Consider the following 7222-nt stretch of genomic DNA (forward strand, 5'->3'; position numbering starts at 1 on the left):
GTCCAGCCATGGTGGGCAGGCCATTAGCAGTTTGGAGTCAGTCAGGAGCTTAAGCTGCGAGGGACAAAATCCAGGGCAGCTGATCTGAGCCAGCTATGGGTGAAACTCATCCCACAAACAGTGCACTCAGTGTAAAGGGGGAAGTTTGTTGAGGTCAGGAGTTCCTTGGATTCCTTCTTCTCATCCTGTCAAGGGTCACCATCCCTGGAGGAGTTTGCTTACCACACTGCTCCTGAGCAGCTGCCTTCCTGCTTATTGTGACCACTGTGCCTTCACTGGGCAAGTATAACTTTGCATACTTTGTATTGGTGTTACTATTAATGTTAGTTTTGCTGTTCTTGTTTCAATCCATTGGTGTCCGTCTCCTGATACCCCTTCTCAGGTGGAGAGGGGTCATCAGGTGATAGAAAACTGCTATAGTTTAGCCCTGAATATGGACTAAACATAAACAGAGGTGCAAAGGGAAGTCAAGTTGAGGTGTGCAGCCTTGCTAAGGGACAGCCCCGCAGGTTGCAGAGGGTACCCTTACCTTGGGGCTGGGATGCCCCTGGGGAAAGCAGATGTTGAACTTGATATTTAGTAGTTTGAAGACGTGTAGACTTTTTTCTTCCTGAAGTTTAGACTTTCCTAACCTGATATAATTAGCTTTTTGTATATTTATTCCTCTTCATGTTCAAAGGAATTTGTTGCTTCTTGAACTTATTTCCCCTTCCTGCATCCCTGCACCCAAAAAAAAAAAAATTTAAGAAACTTAGGAGTGCAAAACCCCCATGACTTCAGAGTTCTTTGTAAGCAGAACTCTGATGTTTAAGACAAGTATCCAAGTCATCTAACAACGATTCAGATGAGCTTTTGGGAGATTGATACACGTTTCATGCAGTGGTTTGGTCCCTAAGTCAATTCTGCTCCTCCCCAGTCTCCAGCATGTGCCACAACCAGCAATGTTCTGACCAGAAGTGAGGATGTGGGTGATGTTAAACGTCATTTAAGGATTAAGGTTGTATTGTTGCTGCCAGGGTTACAGGGTTACAGATGTTGGGGGGGATTGAAGACTGGTGTGTCAGAAGGGTGACTGTGAGACTTTGTTCTGTATTGGAATATACCAGGGCAATTGCACTTCTCAGGGACAAGAAGCCCTGCCCCATAATAGTTCAGTTAAAAATTAAAATCCAGTCCTTCTGGAAGCAAAAATCTAAAGGGCAAAGTCAAGGTTAAGGGAAGGAGTAAGGTCCTGCTTCTTTAGAAAGTTTTTCCAGTGCTGAGCAGTGGCCACAGCAGTTGAAAATTCTTTGAAATATGCTGGATCAGACCAAAGGTACCTGTCCTCAGACTGGCACACCTGCTGTTGGCCAAGGTAGGAGCGTAAAAACGCAGAGAGCACAAAGTAATGCATTTTTGGATGCCAACAGCTTGTGGCTCAGGTGCCTGCTGGTGCCTTTGGCCTTAATGCTCGGTGGATTTTTCTGCTGTGAATTAGTCCAGCTGCTTTGGAAATATTGGGGTTAGTGCTGATGGCACAGCAGCATCTTCTATCTCTACACTCACCTAGCTGAAGTGGATTCAATCAGAGCTGAGACATCCATGAAACAGAGTCTTTCCACAATATTTCTCTATATCTTCCCCTGGTGTCAGGCAAAACTTGTTATATTTATACTAACAATTTAATATGGAAGTAATTTTGTTTTCATGAGCCTCACAGAAGCGAGGCTTGAGGACTCTTTCCTCTTTCTTCTGTCGAAGGTAGTAATGAGGGAGTGAAACAAAAGCTGTGATAGTGATGGAGAAATGTCCCCAAACACTGTGGCTGGTTGGCCTTGCGCAATTGCCTTACCCAAATAGACTATTTAGTTTTGCTTTTAAATCCACAAACATGGAGTAGGGTGGAAAAAGGCTTCAAGCAGAAGTTGTCTATTGGGTTAATACAGGGATGTGCCATTCATAAAACTGCTTAGCTGAAAATAGTTAAAGGACTGTTACTTTCTGGTATATGTCTTAACCACTACATCTGGTTTTACTTCAAATGATTTTCCTGTTTTTTGCCTTGAGTGCCCTGCCCATAAATGCACCCATGTGTTATGGTTAGCTTTAGTAGCTGGTTGGGTTTTTTTAAGCAACACAGTTTCCTCTAGGCAAAATGAATTTTCTTTTTTTGGTAAAATGTTTACCTTCTGGTTAAAGAAAACCAGCAGTGTTTCTGACAACAGAAAGAGTAAAATGCCATTAGAGATTGTCTTGGGTTTCTGTTTTCTAAAATGAAAAGATAAATGAGGGGAAAAGAATCAAACAGCCAGATTGGTGGGTGACTTGTAAGCCTGATGGGATGTTGACAGCTATTGGGAAAGGAAGAAGATTTGGGGATGTAAAACTAATCATGGGTGAATCTGCCCATTGCGTGTGGCTGAATCAGTGCCTCTGAGAGCACCTCCATGCAAAACACATTGACTTTCCAGTGAAAATCCAGGCAGAAAATCATCCTGTCCAGTTTGGAAATGCCAGCTGAGGGCTGGCATGGCTAGATCCTGTCCTCCCGCTCCCACAGGCACTGATGGAAGCAGAGCCCTCCTCTCTGTCTGCAGTCCAGGAGGCGGGAGGTTCCTCCTCCACCAAATCAGGGCAGATGCTCTCAGTGGTTTACTCATCTTGATTAAAAAAAAAAAAATCAAAATTCCCTTCATAAAGCAGAGCCCTCTTACAGAAAACCATCTGAAATGGAAAAGCCTAATAGTCAGCTGAAAGATTGTTTTGATGGTTATTTTCAAGAGGCAGTAGAGATGTCAGTTGAACAAGATGAAAGCAAGATGCCCTTTTTGCCTTTGACTCTTTCAGCTCTGTTTACGGTTCTTACAGAGAAGCTACACAGGATGGGGAGAAAAAGAAGAGTTATTTGTGAATATTTGATATTCCCAGATTTGAACGCTGTAAACAAAATGTGACTCTTCCTTGTTTCCCATTCTTTTCTGCTTTTGTGACCTTTTGTAGCTCCTGGAAGAATCCTTTCAGACAGATGCCACATGTTTGAATTTCAAGTTACCTTTATTCCAGCATCACCATAGTCTTTATTCTTAAAATAACATATCCCAGACAAGCAGAAGTCATGAATCTGAGCTTTATCCTGCTTTATTCTAAAAGGTTGATCCCCTGTTCAGCATCGTAATTATTCCTGCTCTGGCCTATCCATGTGGCTAGTGAATGGGTTGTGTGAGGTCCAGGCCTCCTCCGTACTGTCTTCTTGGTCTGCTTTGCATTTGTGTCTGTGCTCAAGTACTCTTACTGAGGAACTAATGACCTACCCATTGTCTGGTAGATTCTGCAAGGAACCTTTCTGTTACCCCCAGTTTAGAAAGAAACACTTTGCCCCTTAGCCAATGGCACCAGAGGAAAAGCTGCTGCTCTTGCTGGGAGACGTGTCAAAACTTCTCTGCACAGGTTGGCTGCTCAGAGAAAAATCTGAAATGAAAACATTTGTAACCTGGGGGTTGTTGAAGTACCTCCTCTCCTGCTGGCTGTACTGCTGAGCAGTTCATGTTTCAGTATTTTCTAGCTCGGCTTCTTCTGGAGCCCCATCCTCACCTGCTATGCCCAACACTCCTTCATGTCCATCCCATCCCACTCTCAAGCTCACAGCTCCAGGAACGCCTCAGCCCGGCAGCCTCCAAGCCCCTGTGAAACTCTACATTACTTTTCTGCCTGGCCCAAATCGCTTCAGGGAGTTGATCCCTTTTCACATCCGATCTAGTGCAGACAAGGGTCTCCATGAGGATGAGAAGCATGTTTGGTTGGCCTCCCTATGGGCCATCTGGTCAAAATGTGGTCTTGTCAGGAAAGTGTCACAAACCTGTCTGAGGAACGGCAGCGGGAGTGCAATCAAAGCGAATGAGAGACTGATACGAGGGAGGGCGGGAAGGATGATCTCTATGCAAGCACCTCTGCTGAAACAGCGTAGTAAACACAGAACTGAGGAGAGATTTGGAGGGCTTTCAGCCGTACTAGGAAGTCCTGGATTCTGAAGCCAAAGAGCTGAGTCTTATTTTCCAAAGTTAATTTAATGGCAGCTTCTTTTCCACAAACCACTGCCTGTTTGGACAGGGTCTCCTAGTCATTCCCAGCATGGCCCAATGCAGCTGGGACCTGGGATGTGGAAAGAGACCTAGAAGAGACTTACACGGCATCTCTGAGGCATCTTAGAAGATCCTCCCAGCAGCCCTGCGACACTGACCCCTGAATTCTGACAGGATGACAGGGTGAATTGGGGAAAATAAAATTGCTGTGACATGAAAAGAGTTTTGCAACAGAATGAGCTTTTAATTACAGAGATTCATTCACAGGTAAATGTTAGCTTAAAACCAATTAAATTATGATTTCCCAACTCGAGAGAAAATTTGAAACTGGTGCAAATAGTTGCCCATTCTCTGGTGTAAAGACCTGATTTCCCATGTCCTTTGGATGAAGAGGGCGCTTGGATTCACACCGGCTGAAATGATCTGGCAATCTCTTAGTTATAAAATGGTCTCTCGGGTCACTGGGGGATTTCAAAAGGAGGGTTCACCAGTGGCTCTCAGCTCTGCATTAGTCTCTTGGGGTCACACTGCTTGTACTTCAGGGATAAACATGAGGATGTAGGGTTTTATGGGTGAGGAACACAAGCCACCCATGCATGTTCCCATTGTCCTGCATTCTTGCTCTGCTTGAAAGTTTCTTCCAAGGAACCTGTTTGCTCTCCTCACGCTGGGAAGAGGAACCTGAGTCTCTTATACTTTGTTGGTGAGCAAGGTGTATCTTTTGAGATGGTGATTTTCTGACAGGGCTCGGGGTGCAAAGCTGGTCTTAACAAACATTGCTACAGCCGGGTCTGTTCTATACAAGCAGCTTCCTTACTCCCTTCCCTGCACATGGATCAGCGCTGGTCTTCTCCTGCTGAGTCTTCCTCCCCACCAGCACTGCTGCCTGGGTCTTCAGGAGCCAAATCCTGCCGTTGCAAGCACCCAACCAGCGCGTGCATCTCTTGTTTCTGCAGGTGTGCGAGCAGTGACCTGGCACTTCCCAGGTGACTTCTCAAGTGGGATTCTCGCGGTCCTTCTGGTGGTAAACCAAGTCTGTGGTTTTTCCAGGGTGTGCTTGTGTCTGTCGCTGCTGCTGCTGGTGTGTGCTGGGGCAAACTCGTTCAGGGTCTGCTCTCTGGTCTCATCTGAAGGCACTGCTTAAACGCAGGCTTGGGTTCTAGAGATTTTAATGGGACCCAAACACAAACTGAAGGTGTGTCCAGGTGTTCTCTGAAACCAGAGCTGATCCGACCAGGTTGTTTCCTTTTGGGTTTTGATTCAGTGGGACTGGATCAGCATTGTATCCGCTCACAGGGGTCTTTGAAGGGTGTTTTCAAAAAGCAGGGATTTGGCTGTGAAAATACCGAGTAATCTGATGTCCCCCTTGCCCTTGGTGCTATTCTGCCAGGCACAATCACTCTGAGGTAAGCGCTGAGCTTTTCCCAGTCTCTGAAACCCATGGGAAAAACCAAAGGGGGAAAAGCCCTCCCCCTTCCTCAGCGTTTTTAAGTATTGTGTCTCTTTCCCAGTGTTTATGTTCTCACCACACAATAACAGCCCACTCCTCCCAGCAAGACACTGCTCTCCTTTGTCTGAGGCACAGACAAGCGTTCGTGCTCCGAGGGTTTATAATTTATCACTGCCCTGACACTGAACCCGCACAGCCCCGTTTCTGCTGCTCCCTGTGGCACAGCTCCCGTCTCCAGCAGCATCAGCCGTGGGACCTGAGGCCGCTGGGAGCCTTCATGTGGCTGTAGGATGCTCACCAGAGTGGGACACCCACTACCAGCTCGGAGGTGACAGTGCTGCCCTGTTCTATGGCTGACACAACTTTTTTTTTTTAAAGCTAAACCTGGTTTCAATGTTTTTCAGTACTTTCTCTGGGAAAGCAGCCTTGCCTGGTGCTGGCTTCAAGCACTACGAGCGAGAGAGCAGAAATGACTGAGATAACTGGCCCACAATGTTGGGAGGTGCATAATTTGCTGGGTTGTGTGTCTTGAATGACAGAAGTACAGAGCGTCAGTGTGGGCCCTTGGCAGCCTGTTGTGTTTGCAGTTCTGTTATAAAATGGACTGAAATACTTAGATATTAAAAAAAAAACAACAAACAAAGCTAACAAAACAACCCGCCAGGACCTTGATACACAGAGGCTGGTGACACTTGCAGGGGGTACAGTCCCAGATCTAGCGGATGTAGGTAAAAACACTTGTTGGTGTTGACTAACTGCCTGCCTGGGTTTTCTGTGCTCCCTCTAGAGCACCTGGTGCTCTGCCCCAGTCACTGAGCGATGTTCCTGGCAGCATCCGAGGGATGCAGAGGTGGCCTTGGGGGTTTATGGCTTGGTTGAGCCTGAAGCTGTGATGTCCCCCTGCCCGCTGGCTGAGTGGGATGTGTAGTGCCCATACAGCCAGACTTTCGCTGCTGTTCAGGGATGTGGAGATGGGAATTGAGGAGGAGGTGAGCAGTGTAACAGCTCAGTGCTTTCTCCTGTTTTGAATGTTTAGTGCAAGGACCTGCTGGAAGTGCTGGGGTTGGACAGAAACAGCTTTGTTTTCCCTGAATTGTTTGTCCAAGAGGGTATCTTTGTATTCCCTTAGTGTTGGGCCAAAGGATGGTCAGGGTTTGCCTAGTCCTCTTGCAATACCAGAAAGGAGGGGGAAGTGCATATATCTTTATATAGATATAAAGCCTATACTGAAGTGAAAATCATTTAGCTAAAAGCCTCACGTGGGTGTTTTCTTATCAACGGTCTCCAGCACACCGAGGGGGAGCAGCACCTCATCTTGTGCAATTTTCCATGGGGGCCTTCAAAGGCTGCTCTAGTTTGCAGCACTGGCTGAGTTTCTGCAGCTGGGATTAACTGGTGTGAGGAAGGATGGAGGGGAGGGGAGCTGACAGGCTATGAAGGGAAAATGAAGCTGCAGCAAGCTGTGATACGGCAGTGATGGCCTGGGGCAGGGGGAGCCCGTTTTGCCATGTGCTTGATCCATGTGGAAGGAATTGGTTTGGCTAAAGCACCCAGAGCAGTTTTCCCTCCTCTGTTGTACTGCAGTTACATCATTGCTTTATCCAAAGCCAGGCAGTTGCATCAGTCCTTTCTGACACGCTGTGAACACGTGCAGGTCTGCATGCTGGGGAGGAAAGGGAGAACAGAGAGCAAAATGCAGAAGTGTTTTTTTCCT

At 46.7% G+C, this 7222-nt stretch overlaps 1 protein-coding gene across 1 annotated transcript in view; it reads left to right on the top strand.

Annotated features, from left to right (window-relative positions):
- TSPAN32 (tetraspanin 32) overlaps window positions 1-7222 on the top strand; it is a gene marked incomplete at its 5' end in the record, with an annotated part of 18253 nt that overhangs the window by 782 nt on the left and 10249 nt on the right. The window lies entirely within an intron of this gene.

This window comes from Buceros rhinoceros, unplaced genomic scaffold (genome assembly GCF_000710305.1).
Source record: "Buceros rhinoceros silvestris isolate BGI_N320 unplaced genomic scaffold, ASM71030v1 scaffold4571, whole genome shotgun sequence".
In the NCBI taxonomy this organism is placed as follows: Eukaryota; Metazoa; Chordata; class Aves; order Bucerotiformes; family Bucerotidae; genus Buceros; species Buceros rhinoceros.